This window comes from Salminus brasiliensis, chromosome 24 (genome assembly GCF_030463535.1).
Source record: "Salminus brasiliensis chromosome 24, fSalBra1.hap2, whole genome shotgun sequence".
In the NCBI taxonomy this organism is placed as follows: Eukaryota; Metazoa; Chordata; class Actinopteri; order Characiformes; family Bryconidae; genus Salminus; species Salminus brasiliensis.
In genome coordinates, this window is record NC_132901.1 from 28,353,320 (window position 1) to 28,368,593 (window position 15,274).

Genomic DNA, 15,274 nt, shown 5'->3' on the forward strand with positions numbered 1-15,274 from the left:
TATATTAATTTCAGTTTTTTTGTTAAAAAATAAATAGTTCTGGTCCTAAAATTTTATAGGGCTGAGCTGTGTTCAATCCCCTTGTAAAACCTCACAACATCTGAGTTCTGTATCAGTGCAAACCCAGTCAGTCAGCTGCAGATTACACATGGAAAATCCTGAGGTAAATAGTGTCAAACATTACCGGCTAGCCTGCTTAATGCTAGCTAGCGGAGTTTACGTCATTTATTAGTAAAAAACTGAATAATATCAGTAGAGAACTACAAAGCTATAGATTGCTCGGTTTCGCTAATGCTACTCAGTCAGCCTCATGAGCTAAATGCTAGCCCTGTACGTCCTGTGACGTCTCCATTAGAGTAAGAGTCTCTTCAGAAAGACGGAAAATCTGTGAATTTCTACTCAACTAAAATAATCGAACACGTCCTGTTTCGTGGAGCGGCTACGTCATATTATAATACCCGAACCTCCGCTTCACGTCATGCTAGAAACACCCTTTCTCATGATAAAATCACTATAACACACGGCCTCTCATGGCTCATTGCTTTCTTATTCTAGAACACCCAACACAATGTCCATGTGCACCACTGTCAGCTAAGTGCTATAATGCTATTACAAATCCCATAGAGGTGCTAGCAAACTTAGCATTAGCGTAGAATTGTGGCGTTTATGGCCCAAACTGAAGGCCAAGCTGTGACAGTCATGGTTCTCTACTGCTCGGCACCAGGAACATGGTCCTACAAGGAGATTCCAGGAAAGTTAGCAGTGAAAATATGTTTTAATCAAAGTTTTAATCGACCTGAAATCTTGACCACACCTAAAGCCTGAGGCCGTGATCAGCAGGGATCCAGAGACACATGTCAGGCAAACTGGAAAATGCAGAAGCTTCTGACCTGCTTAAGCAGGCTTTAATCTGCAGTGATTATCTATGAAAAGGTCAGAATGTGGTCAGACGTTCACTGCAATAAGAAGGATAAAGATTAGGAAGAAGATCGAGAGTAGAAAACTGCTTTGGCATTATGCAGCCTGTGAGTGATTAGAGTGACGGACTGGTTAAGGCCACGATTTCTCCACTTAACGTTCCTCAGCTTCTTTTAAGCCTCGGTTGCACGGATTTGCCTCAGGGTCATTTTTTCCTCACATCATGTTGCATATTTAATGGCAATAAATGAGTTAATACTAATAGAAGGAGTTTTAGTAAACCGTGAAAATGCTCATACTTAGTCTCCAGATATCTTGGTGGTTATTTTTAAGCCTCTTTCTGGAGTAGTGCAGCTGGTGGATGATGCATGTTTTCCACCAGGAAGGAAAAAATTACTATTTTATCCATTCAAATATGATTAGCATCTGTTGGAGTGTGAAGGTCATTTCCCCAAAACTTTGTAGATTCATTTACATTGTTTTTATGTTCAGAAATTGCTTTAATGTGTTATGTGATATAGTCAGCAGCTAGTGACTGTTTATTCTTGTAGTAATTAAAGAAATCTTCAGTGTTTATTGTGGATGGAATATTAGTGGCTAGAAAGCCTTTCCAGACAGTTCTGATTAATTACATTTGTGTTGGATAATTTTAAATAAGATAAATAAGTTTTAAATGACTGTTGAGTTGCAAACATTGCTGCATTGTTTTTCAAATAAAATGACTAAAATTGGTCTGTAGTTTTAGAAATATTTATTATTTATAGATTGAACATATTTTGTCTTTATTCCAAATATTTACATACAAAATCATGTTCTTCAGCATTCTTTATTATTTTTTAATCACTGTTGTACAGTGTGTCTTAGGGCAATGTACCCTACAAAGGATCCCCGCCTGCTATACTTTTGATAATTTTAATAATCAGATCCCTTAGTTATAGAAATAGAATCAGTTCATGGCGAAGGTGGTCTGATCCTGTCTCCCAGTACAACTGAAACTCATTCCAGTACAAATAAACCACTTTGAGTACGGCCAAATCCAATCCCAGTACAACCAAAACTCCTCCCAGTACAACCAAGACCACTCCCCAGTACACGCAAAACCCCTCCAAGTACAGCCAAATTCAATCCCAGTATACCCAAAACCCATCCCCAGTACAGTAAACCCCTCCAAATACAGCTAAATCCAATCCTAGTACAACCGAAACCCCTCTTCCAGTACGACCGAAACCTCTCCCAGTACAATGAAACCCCTCCAAGTACAGTCAAATCCAATCCCTGTACAACCAAAACTCCTCCCCAGTATAATCGAACTCCCTCCCCAGTATAATCAAACCCCCTCACCAGTATAATCAAACTCCCTCCCCAGTATAACCGAAACCCCTCCCCAGTATAATCTAACCCCCTCACCAGTATAACCGAAACCCCTCCCGTCCGTCTGACCTGCTGGAGATGCGTCTGACTACCTGCAGTGTACATACAAGTGGCTAAAATCTGATCAGGATACAATCAGATACCAGTCACAGGAAGGGAGCAGCTGTAAACAGGAAGCCAAGCTCTTTTTTAGCCGTATTGTCCTCGTCTCTAAGTCCTAGAGGTAGGATCAGTCCTCCACAGGGCTCTATACGTAGACGTTCTTTCATCATTTTTAAGGTGGTTCTAAGCTGTTTTGTCCTTGCAAAGTCTTCATTCTGGGAGCAGAATCGATTCTTCCACAGGGATCTCCCTGTGGATGTTCTTTTAAAGTGACTAAGCTTCTTTAAGGCCGCATTGTCGATGGATCCCTTCATTTTGGAAGTGGAATCGATCGCTAGCCGAGTGGGATGCTTTACTATTCTGCTGCTGCAGTGAAATGTAGCGGGAGTCTGCTGTCTGAAGCTGAAGCTGTATCAGCAGCTGCTGTGAGACTCCTTTTTGACCTCGCACTTGTTTCTCTTCCAGCATACACCCACAGGGAACCCCGACAGCAGCCAAACGCCCGCCTCAGACAACAAAGGTCTGTGTCTCTCTGCCTCCAGCATGTCTACCTGCATGTCTCTCTACTCGTCCCTTTGTTTTTTGTAGAGTATCGCTATTAACCCCTTAAGCTTTATGGACGTCTTCATCCTCAGGCTGTCAGAAAGACAAGAATTATGTTTTAGTTACTACATAATTCTTTGGAAAACTGCAGAAAAGTTCCAATGATATGAGGTTTTGGAGCAAAAAAGGGAATTCTGGATCTACTGAGTGGTCCGTGAAGGTTAAGGGGTTGTTAAACTCTTTCTGAATATACTCTTTTAGAGTTCTGGGCTAGGAAAGCGTCCTGTCTGTTTGTTTGGTTATGATTATATGTTGTAATGATTGTTTGTCTCTTGTAGTTTATTACCATTTGTCCACAGTTAAAGGACAATTGTGAAAATTGACATTAAATCAGTGATAAACTCAGTACTCAGCACATCAAATCACTGATTGCTAAACCTTGTTTATTTAACTTTCTATAGAAGAATGGAAAACTTTCTCAAAGAGGCTGTCAACCTGTCTGTAAAGAATCAAATAGAATAAAAATAAATAAAACTTCATTTTAGCGATTCTAAAGATTGACTTGATCAGGAAAATAAGAATCCTAAATATTTTAAAGGCAGAAAAGCTAGAAACACTCAACTGCACATCAGACCACATGGATAATCCATTAAGCTTTTATTTTCTGGCAGTAGTCAGACTATGAATCTGTGAGATATCAGATAACGGCTGAAAAGTTTTGTTCAACTGGGACGACAACAGTAACATCAGCGATGCGAGTCAGAACTGAGTCAGTCATGCTTGCACTGTTAGCACTAGCGGTAGTAGCACTGGCAGTAGTGTGGCTAACTGGCTTTAATAGAGAATATCTGTTTACAGTCAAATAGCACGGTACTGCCACGATGTAACCAATATTTGATGACAACTTCGAAATGTTAGCATTGTGCCGCAATAACATCTTGAGTAAACTTTTAATCATTTGTTAACAGAAAATAAAAGAAAGTAATTAACTCACTAATTTTATTAAAATTCAAGTTAAATGTTAATATAAGTTCGTACAGCGCAGTACTGAAACATCCACCCACCAAACCTAGCTGACACTAAGCTCACATATTCTAGGCTCTGTGAATTGCCTTGTAATGCAATGTACCCTAAAAAGGACCTCCTTTAGAATCAATTCATGGAGGATCTCTTAAATTTGTTCTCAAGAACATTCTTAAGAAGATACTGGAGAATGAGGCCCATCCATAGCCCATCCTACATGGGAATTATGTGACCTTCATAGCGTCCAGTCACTCGCAACTATCACTGGAGCAAACATCATTGACTCCAGTTCATTCCACGGTCTGTTGCTTAGTAACAAGACACTCGCAATGCATTCTGGTCCACATTCAGCTGTAAGATATGCTGTTATTATAAACTACGAGTGCATTGTGGGAGATTATAGTGCCCTTAAAATCACATTCCAGTACCACTTTACGATGCGCATGGCTGGCATACTCGTTAGTGCCCTGTAATGTAAATAGGGAGCCTTTTTAGTCACAGCCATTCACTCAGTATATGGTTTTCAAATGATCTGGAAGAGTAAAGAAGGAATGGAGTTATCAGGTTTTGCTGTGGCAGCAGCGTTGTGCTTTATTTAAGTACTGGAAGGTGCTGATCTGTAGGCCTGGCTGCTGAGAAGTGCAGGCATATCAATATATTCATATTTAATGCATGTAAAGTAGAGACACTGTGTAATACTGCCACGTGTACTTTCCATATAGCAATTATGGTGATGCGACCATTCCCTGACATTTATAGCATTTTCAATCACCAGTGGGATCCCAGTAGTCTGCTGGGAGCTGCGAAAGCTAATGCTAACACATCTCTTCCCGCAAGAGCACAATGTGTAGTCTTTCAATATTCATTGTGATGCCCTGCAGAGGGGTACTTTTGAAGGGAAGATGTTTTTTTTAGATTAAATTATCATCTGCAGTTATGTGCATATTCACCCTGGCAGTCAGAATGAATTGCTCAGCTGTGCAAGTGTCAGATACTGATGTGTAGCATCTTCATTTTTGGAGCAGAACCAAGAAATAAAAAAATCACTTCCAATAAGAGAATGGAAGATGACACACCGTTCATTCAGCGATGGAGTGGGAAGTTTAGATGATGTCATGGTAACAGCATTACCAGATTTAAACCCCACCGAGAGCTTGTGTTGGGAAATGTGTGGAGAAGAAACCCAACCACTGTAGGAGGTGTGTGGTGTGTGGACAGCAGGGAAGAATGGCCTCATTCAGCAAAAGAATCTTCTTAAAACCCACTTACGCAGTTTTCACCAAGACTCTCGAAGACTCATAATGATTCATTCAGCAGTTTGGGATCCAGCATTATATCTAATCTAATCTGATCAATCAAATCTACGTATATTTGTCTCACATTAAACAATAAGATCATATCTAAATATAGAATAGATTAAATATATTCCATATGTTCCAGAGAGAGCACAATCGGCCGAGCTCTCTCCAGGTGGGTAGATGGCGCTCTCTCCCCTCATCACTCTTAAGCGATGTCGGCCGGCTCAGGCGTCTGTTAGCTGGTGCGGTGGAGCTGGAGACCCGGCACTTTCCTAAGTTCTTACCCTCCTAGTGTCTTCTTACCCTCCTTTGCTAGCGGTAGGGTGAGCTACGAACGTAGGGGTTAATTGGCACAACCAAACTCGGAGAAAAAGGGGGAAAATAGATTTCAAAAATATATAAAATATAAAAATCAAAGGAAATGTTAAATAACATATGTATGAGATATATTTACATTTGATCCCTTTCATATATATATTACATATAGCATTGTTTAGAGCTTTGAGCAGCTCTGCTCTTTAAAAACACCTCATGAATCTGACCTAGACTTTCTGTTAGGACTTTCCTCAACGTTGAATTTCAGAACATTCTCAGGAAGATACTGGAGATACAATGTTACAGATCTTAAGAAATCGCTGTGTGATTTCTTGATTTTAGATTTTTGGTGTGTTTCAGTGATCACTACAAAAAGCAGCATTGAGCGATTCTGTCTGTCTGCCAGAGTATTTTATGAAATATAGATTTGGCCAGAGTTTCTAATGTGGATGCTTCAGTACAAATTCACTCCTGACCTTAAATGGTCCTATAATTAGAAAAAGTTCTCAGGAAGGTGTATTTATAACTGTGTTTCATCTTGAGAGGAGGTGGATCGTTAGATATATGCTATAATAGGCCAGATTCATAAAACTCAGCGGATACAGCACTACATCTTGTAAAGTCTTACAAAAAAAGGGTTCTTCAAAGGTTCTTAAATATAGAGCCATGCAATTCCAAGAACCATTAAGATGCTTAAATGATTCTTTAGATGGTTCTTTGTATAAATGTTTCTGTAGCACCAGTCAGCACATCTTTTTCAGTACTCTATAGAACCCTGTATGGAAGTCTATCACACGTCCTCAGCAACAGCCACTTAAAATAAGCATGTTAACCAGCAAACTGAAGCATCCGTCCTTCAGAAGTGTCAGGAATGCTTTACTTTTGAGACGTTTCTTAAAGAATGGGTAGTGTTTCCAGTGGACTAGTGGACTAAGGTGCTGCCACTATGATCCAAGGATCGCTGGTTGGAATCCTGGGTCAGGCTGCTTGCCATCAGCAGTGGGAGTCAGAGAGAGCACAGCTAACCTCGCTCTCTCAGGGGTGGGTTGATGGTTGATGGCACGTCCTCCCCACATCACTCCCAGTGTGATGTTAGTAAGCACAGGCATCTGTTAGCTGGGGAGCCGTGCTTTCCTCCAAAGGCGCTGGCCACCTAGCGAAAAGAGTTGGAAAAGAGGCGGTGGCTCTTCTGTGACTTCACATTTGTCGGAGGAGACCTGTGCTAGTCTTCACCCTGCCCTGGGCATTTCTAGTGACAGGCGAGATCACTTGAACAGGGAATTAGTAATCTATCAGTAATAAGTAATCTATCAAAAACAAGAATGGGTAGTGTTGAAGGCTCTGTGTTATGGTGCCGACTTCCTCTTATCATCAGTAAATCTGGCAGTGAGTTTTATGAATCTGGTCCGAAGGCAGTTTTAGAGTTTGCTAGACTTTGCTCAGCTGGAAATCTCAGCATGCCACTTTTGCATGGTTGACATCAGAAGCCCTGCTACTGCTTTGACTCTACTTTGCATTGTAAAGCATCGATTCTGCAGCAACTGCCACACACCTTTTGTGTCCTGCCCTAAGACCTGCTAATGTGGTTAAGAAACGATTAGGTTGCTCTGTTGCGTCTGGAAAATTGCTTCAGGTTTCATTTCTAGGTATTAATTTAAACTCTTCTGTGTATTCAGTCAATTTTGTTGCTGAGTGTTGACTCTTGCTGATTGACCGATTGATTGCATTATAGGGAAGGCATCATCTGGCACTGCGGGGAAGCCAGAGCAGGAGGAGGAGATCGATATCGACCTGGAGGCACCGGAGACGGAGAAAGCAGCTCTCGCCATCCAAAACCAGTTCAGGCGCTTTCAAAAGAAGAAAAAGTAGACCTGTAACGAAATGACCAAAACAAATAAAGTCATTAAAAAAAAATAAGGAAAGAAGAAATGGAAAGAAAAAGAAAATAGGAATTTATTATAGAAAAAAACAGAACATAGACAACAACCAGAATTTCTACTGTATATTAGGGGGAAATTTTGGGGGCAAGAGAGCTAGACAGACAGAAAACGAAAGAGAAAGAAAAGAAATAGAATTTATAATCCAGCATGAAAGTTCTCAGTCAACCATTCGCTTCTCCCTGAAACTAACGCACAACTAAATACTCAACCCTTAACCCCTACAATGACCTCTGTGTTCCAAACCACTGTACAATCCAACCTCCCTTCAAAATAAACAATAATACCCTATAATCATCATCCCAAACGAATCTCACCTCCTGTAATAGTCTGAAACTCCAATCTATCTGCAAATGTTCTAAGATTTATCACAAATAACTGTCCTAAACCCAGTATCCAACCATGACTCATAGAGTCAGGGCCTTAAATCTCAAACCTGGTCAAGAAACAGGAAGAAAAGCCACTTCTACAACACTAATGCTAATTTCCGCTAGCACCCCTGTGGAATTCTAGGACTATGCTAACGCTATGCTAACAGCCATCCTACGTCAAACACACACACACACACTTAAAGCTTGGAAAAACCTTCAATGCTTTTATTGATGTTTCAACACACATTTGACCCTGAGTCTAACAGTCCTGGCAGAGAACTGCTTCTGCTGCTGCTGCTGTTGTTTTCCATTTCTAACACCTGACTGAAACCCATTGCTTGGCGACGGCTGGTCTTCATAGTCTGTCGAGAGGCAGTGCCACATAAAAGTAGTCCAGCTTTTACACGGCATTTGTATCGAGGACTTCCAGATAAATGCCCTGACTGATGGGTTCTTTGTGTAAAATTGGTCCACCCACTGAAAATCTGAACATGATTGATTGATTCCAGATGTTAGTGGTTAATCTGAAGAGTCTTCAGTCCAGCTCCTGAAGGCTGTATCTACTTGGATGCTTGGAGAAGAAATTTGTCTGATGGGACAATCCTGTCTTTACCATTTTAAAGATTCAGCTAAAATAAAAAAGAGAGCTACATCTAGAAGAAAGCCTAGAAGGCCCAGGAGGTTCTCCTAACATTCCTGGAATGCAAATCCAGCCCCCCTAAAAGTGCCACCAACCAAAACTCAGCTCTCTAAATACTGGTTTTCAGGCAGTGTGTCCTGTGTCCTGTGCACTGTCAAGGAAGTCGATTTGTGAAAACATCTCCAGATGTAAGCACAGTTCTCCACGTGATACAAAAGAGCACATGTTCCATTCAGAGCACATTAGCATTTTTCCGGCCCATATTTCTCCACTTCCTTTCTGCGCTTTGCCTCCGTTCTCCGCTCCCCTTCATTTCTCTGTCTCTTCTGCTTCTCTCTCTGGCTTCGGTTTGGATGACAGCTCGGGTCATGCTCTCAGGTTTTGGGTTCTTTGTCCTTGGTCTTGCCGCAGAGCCCTGACGGAAAGCGTGTATCGCGTTGCCGGACCTGACTCCCCAGGTAGCGTCATAGTAATTCCTGCGGTGTCTTTGTGCGGCCGCAGGCCAGCAGGCCAACTGGTGGCCAGCGATAGTCACTGTAGCCTCACCCTGACTAGGTGTGCTGTTTCTATGCCAACCTGAATTATTGATACGTCTTTGGTCACCCAACTGATGGGGAAACAACAAGGGAAGCTGCATAAACAGCAAAGGCAAGACAGAGAGAGAGAGAGAGGCAGTGAGACAATCAAATGAATGAAATGCGTCTCTGCTTGAGGGCAAGCAGTAAAGAACTGACGTAGACCCGTCTGAGTGACCTTGTGAAGCTCTGAAGCTCATCCATTTTCACCCATTAAATACATGAATATATATATTATAGAAAATCCCCTCCTACTCTTGCATGCGCAGCAATCTTTCAGCACGCTGTCAGAAGTGGAAGTGTGAGCTGCATCGAGCTGCTGTTGCAGAAATGCAATAACTGATCAGTTGCGGTTGGTCAACTGAGAAGGGCGGGTTACGAACACCATCACATGGTAAAGTGAAACCACTGGATCTAATTTGAGAAGTCACTGTAGCTTACTACTAGCACTACTCGGTTTGGGGGTGGAGACTGAAAAGAAGTGGAGTCCCATAAACCTAGACAACATGAGCCGGAAAATCTGCATCATGGGTTATTTCTAATAATAGTTATGAAACCTTAAAGCACATTCTTGCCATTTTTTCAGGCACACAGACATTTATATATTTATACTATGGGTGTGACGATACACATAATATTCTCATTTTATATTATTGCTAACAGTTTTAAGGTTATAGATGTCTTTAAATGGCAAATACTGACAAACTGGAAAACGTGAAAAAATTTTACGTTTGTCATTACAACATTACCGTAAGAATAAGATAATATATAATATATAATAAACGTAATTTTAGTTGTAGAAATTAGCTAATTAGTATTTTATATAAAATTATCTGTCACTAGAATTCTAAAAACTATAATTCCTGAAGAACAGTACAAAATATAGGTTGAAGGATCTCGTTAAAATAAGACTTATTACATAATTTGGCTAGATTTAAGGTGAGAAAAAATAAACTATCGGTATAAACAGTTCCTCAAATTCAACAATTTCCACAATGTAATCAAATTGTTTCCAGTGAAATTTGGTGGGATGGTGTTTTATTGGATGAACTTTGCATTGTTGAAGCAGGAAGCCAAAATTTTAATTATATCAAGCCCTGAGGTTACACGTTAGGTAGGTAGGTAACTAGTATAGAACTGATTAAGAAAATGATACATGCATAAAAGCACAAGTATAGATGTTATTGTTTTTATTAAAAATGATTTGATGTAACATAAGATATAAGAAACCCAAGATATGCCCAAATTCCTGTCTCTTCTTTCTTTTTCACGAGAGAGACCCGATAGCCTCCAGCAGTGAGCAGAGGGAGCATGATTGGACTCTCACTGTATCACAGTGTCTTTGTGTTTGTGTCGGTTATGCTTGTTTAGGTTGGAAAAAATCAAAAATCAACCATATCATGAAATGTGTGTATCGTTACACCCCTGCAACACTCACTTATTATCCTGTGCACAAAAAAAGACTCACTGTCGCCACTAGGCCGACCCCCCCCCCCCACACACACACACACACACCTCCTCCAAAGTATTTAACACACTGACCTGCTCTGGAAACTCGGACCTCAAGCTAATTAATACTCTATTATCGGAATGTAACCTCTTTTTCTATTTAAAGGACAAAGGCACAATTAGCGCATCCATGTCTCCCTCATTCCCTCAGACACACTGGACTCAGGCTGGGCCCACACACTTCATATTCCAGCCCTGGGGGCAGGATTCCGACCTGTGGTCCTTGAGACTGTCGTCACAAATGCTTGGGAATGTTTCCCCTCACGCCACTGAGAGCCTGATCCCCCTCAGCCAAAGTGGTTGACTGACTTCAGCCGGCCGTCATGGTGAAACGTTCAGAGTTCAAAAGATCATGTTTGACACCCCCCCTCCCCCCACTTTCGCCACTTCCCTCCATTATTTGAACGGCATCTTTTCCTGGCAGCCAGTCGCTCATTCATTCAGCCCGAGCCCATTTCTCTCGCTCGCTCATTCTCTCTCTCTCTCTTTCTTTCTTTTCGTCTTGCTAAATTCCTCCTTCCCTGAATACCCAGCAGACTTCATCCATTTCTCCCGCCGTTATTCTTTTACAGCCCATTTTAAGCATGACCTCCTTTCACTTCGCCTCCAGGCATCTCAATCCTGGATCTCTCATACATGGCATGCCAGCTACGCTCGGATTCGCAAGCCTGTTTTAGAATCGTATGAAATAAGCACTGTAGCTTCGGTCTGCACCGATCTCTCGAAACGCAATTCATCTGAAACCACGAGAATCTATAAGATCTATAAGTCGACACATTTAAAAGTACTGTATATCTGAACTGGTAGCACGGCACTGTATACACTGTACACCGTATATATGCTATGTCAATGCCCTCTTAGGTTTAGGCACTTGCTGCTGATGATGATAATGATGATGATGCTAATCCACCCCCCCCCACACACACACCCCTGAAACGTACAGTTAAAATCGTCCTCGTCCCAAAACGTCCCGAAACCTCCCAAAGCTTCCCGAAGCTTCCTTTGCTTCCTTTCCCAATCACTAATCCAGATGACTCGGCTAACTTGGGGCATTAAAGCAGTGTGGCTTAGCCCAAATGGAACTGTACAATGCGTTTAGCTTGCTGGGATTAGCGCCATGTTGCTTTTATGTCCCAAAATAGTTCAGATCAGTGTCGAGGCTAGAAAAGAGGGGAAGAGGGTGCAGGAAAGAGCGCCTGAAGTACTCCCGTGTGAGGTCTGTCGAAACTTTCAGCAATAGCAGTGATGCTTACAGGGTGGACGGCTGAAAAGCATCACCGGCAAGGTGCCAGAGACACAGCCTGACCTCAAGGCCCTCTTCAGGGATCTCAGCGAAATCAGGAAGAACCACCCATCCGTGATCTAGTCCCCGCTCCCTCTGACCTTCAGGTGAACGACTCGGAGTCACATCACTACCTGTCTGTAGTTTATCACCCGTTTCTTGATGTGAGCCCGATCGAGAGCCGCAATCCAAACCTCCTTCCCACCACGCTGCTCGCGACCTTATTGGACCAGGCAAACATCAGTAACCAGTCCTCATTGGGCTCGGTTGGGAATTGGACGCTACCGATCTCTTGAGTCCAACTCTTAGAGGAAGGGGATAAGGATACTGCTCTGGATCGGGACGTCTCCACTGTAGGGCTTATCCACTTGCTAACCTCGACGTCTCCATGTTGCCCTGAGAGGGAATGTGGAAACGCCTGTGAGATCATACCTTGTTTCAGCAGATCAGTTTTGTGTTCCACGTTTTCGGACTGTAATCCAGAGAGAGTGCACTCCAACGTTCCTGCTGTGTTGCTTTCAATTAAATCCACATGAATAAAACAATTTGCTGCAGATTGCTTAAGAAAACTCAGAGCTTCTTGTGTCCTTCTTTGCTGAACATCATGTAGATCCATGGTCCCACTGTCCATCAGCCATTGCGCTTGGGGTTGTGTAGTGGATAATGTGGTGGAGATTTTCTAAATAAGCAGAAATCAGTAAAATCAGAGTCACAATTAATGCTCCAAAGCAACATATTTATTGAAAAGCTTTCGGAGAGCCGGGGAGAAGCTCCTGGCAAATACCCAGAGATCTCCGAAGGTTGACCAAGTTACAGAAGGTTATATATCTCCCCAATGGGGTGTTGTAACCTTCCATTGGTTCACAGAAGACAAAGAAGTTAGCATACGTGCATAATTAATGAAGAGGAAGGAAGGAAGCTCAAATATGGTTTTTAGAAGCCCCTCACACCTGGAGATACCCAAACGAGTTGGCCTGCAACTTTGAGGTCACTTGAACAATAACTCCCTGTGGCCAGCATAGATAAGGCCTTTACTCAGAACCGGAGGAGTAGCTAGTTTGTTTCACTTTGAGTGAAGGGGAGTAACTGATCTGTGGTCTCTTTCACATGGAGCAAATTATGATTAAGTCCATAAGTCTATTAGTATGTCAGTCTGGATGCTGGACGCTGGGCGCTTGACGCTGGTCTACAAAGCCCAGAAAGGACCAGCCCCTCCGTTCTTGATGGCGATGGTCAAAAGCCGATCCGCACCAAGAGCCCTTCCAGCTTCAAGTACGGCTCGACTCGACCCGCCATCCCTTAAGATCCCTTAAGACGAGCGTCCAGACTTTTTACTGTCCTGCACCGAAGTGGTGGAGCAAACTTCCCCTAAGTGTCCGAACAGCAGAGTCCAACACTCACTGTCCTCAAACCCAGACTGAAGACCCTCCTCTTCTGAGAGTACTCAGGCGAAGAGAAGAGTACTATGGTCTCCATATTGACGTGTGTTTAGTAGAGTCTAAGATTAGAGGATCTGAATTTTAGTCTATTTAAACTAGCTGAGATTCTTCTTCAGTAAACAGCAAAGCTCTTCTGTAAGTCGCTCTGGAGAAGAGCTCTGCTAAATGCAGTAAATGTAAATGATATAATATACTAAAAGAATGAAGCTAATGGAATACATATGGTATATGTGAGAGATAATAATCATCTGACTATAATCTCGAAACCACAATAATAACACTGCCTTCCCTGTGGCAGATACGTTTAGGGTTAGATTGCCTGACTGGATGAGGCCCACTACTCTACACCAATGAGTTCTTCTCTAAGACCCGTAACTCTACGTTCACATTCACGTTCACAGCTCTGCATAAGACCATCAGAGCAATGCCTTAAATGTAAATATGCTAATAGCATTTCATACGAGCTAGCAGAAACATGACATGCTATACGCTACACGTCCAAATGTTTGTGGACACCCTTTCTATTGAATGTACAGCTAGTCTAGTTCTTGTAGGAAAGTACTGCCAATAGAGTAGTAGAATAGCACTATGCCTAATGCCCGGTGTGGGCTACATAGGTGGTGCTCCGTCCAATACTTTTGTTTATTATAAGTTGGGGAGTTTGGGATGAGGTAGAGTGGTAACCATCCAACATCCAGTCCTCACTAAGACTGCTTTTGTTGCTGAATGCAATCAAATCCTCACAGCAATGCTCTACTCCAGAATGTAGTAGAAAGTCTTCTTCTCTGGACAGTAGAGACAGTTTCTCCCAACAGAAGCAGGATCAGCTCTTTTTAATAGCCTTGATTTCAGAAGAAACAGTGAATGAGCAGGTGTCCCAATTTTTTGGTCCATATAGCATGTGCTTCGCTCAGTAAATCAACTCATACCAGCAGCGCAACACACTCTACTAACACACTCGCCGCCGCCACCACCATGTCAGTCAGTGTCACTGCAGTGCTGAGAATGACCCAGCACCCAGATACTACAGTCTGCTCTGTGGTGGTCCGTCCTGTGGGGTCCTGAGCATTGAGGAACAAACAGGGTGAAAGGAGGAGGCTGATAACAGAGTATGCAGAGAAACTGCTGGATACACCAAGGGTCATAATATTCAGATATGGCCGTGTATAATAGAACAATTGAATTTGTATTAATAAAATAAATCAGTGGAGGTTGCATTAAGCCTTTGAAGTGGATGAGAGTTATTACCTTCATTTTGCTGCACTATTGAGATAGAGTGTATATATAATTACATAATTAATCATATACATTATCCAGTAAATTACATTTATATTACATTTACATAAAGTACAGGTCAGCACTTCTCACCTTATTCCATTTACATCACAGGAAAAGAAAGCGTGGCAAAAAGGTGAAGGACTATATATATATATTTATTTACATATTTATATAACTTTCAATGGAAGTCAATGTAAAACCTTTTACTCCAGGTCATGTTGGAGCATTTCTATTGTTCCATTCATCATGAAATTCTCATACAGTATAAAGAACAACTGTATGATTCACATGATGAGAAAATAAGTGAAAAAATGGAGATGCAAGGCAACAGCTGATGTGTTGAAGCAGGTAAAATGGACACATGTAAGAATCTGACCAAACTTTGATGTTCTAGATGACTGGGTCAGAACAAAACATCTCCCAAAAAAACATCAGGCAGGTTCAGTGGGGTGTTCCCGTATGCAGTGGTCAGTACCTACTACCACACTAGTGGTTTAAGAAAGGACAACCGGTGAATTAGCGACAGGTCCTACCTCACAACTTACAGGACTTACAGGATCTACTGCTAATGTTCGTCTAGGTACCAACTGGGGCGTAAAGTCCATGCCTTGACGGGTCAGCGCTGTTCTGGTGGCACAAGGCAAGTGGTATTAATGTTGGCTAATCGTGTACG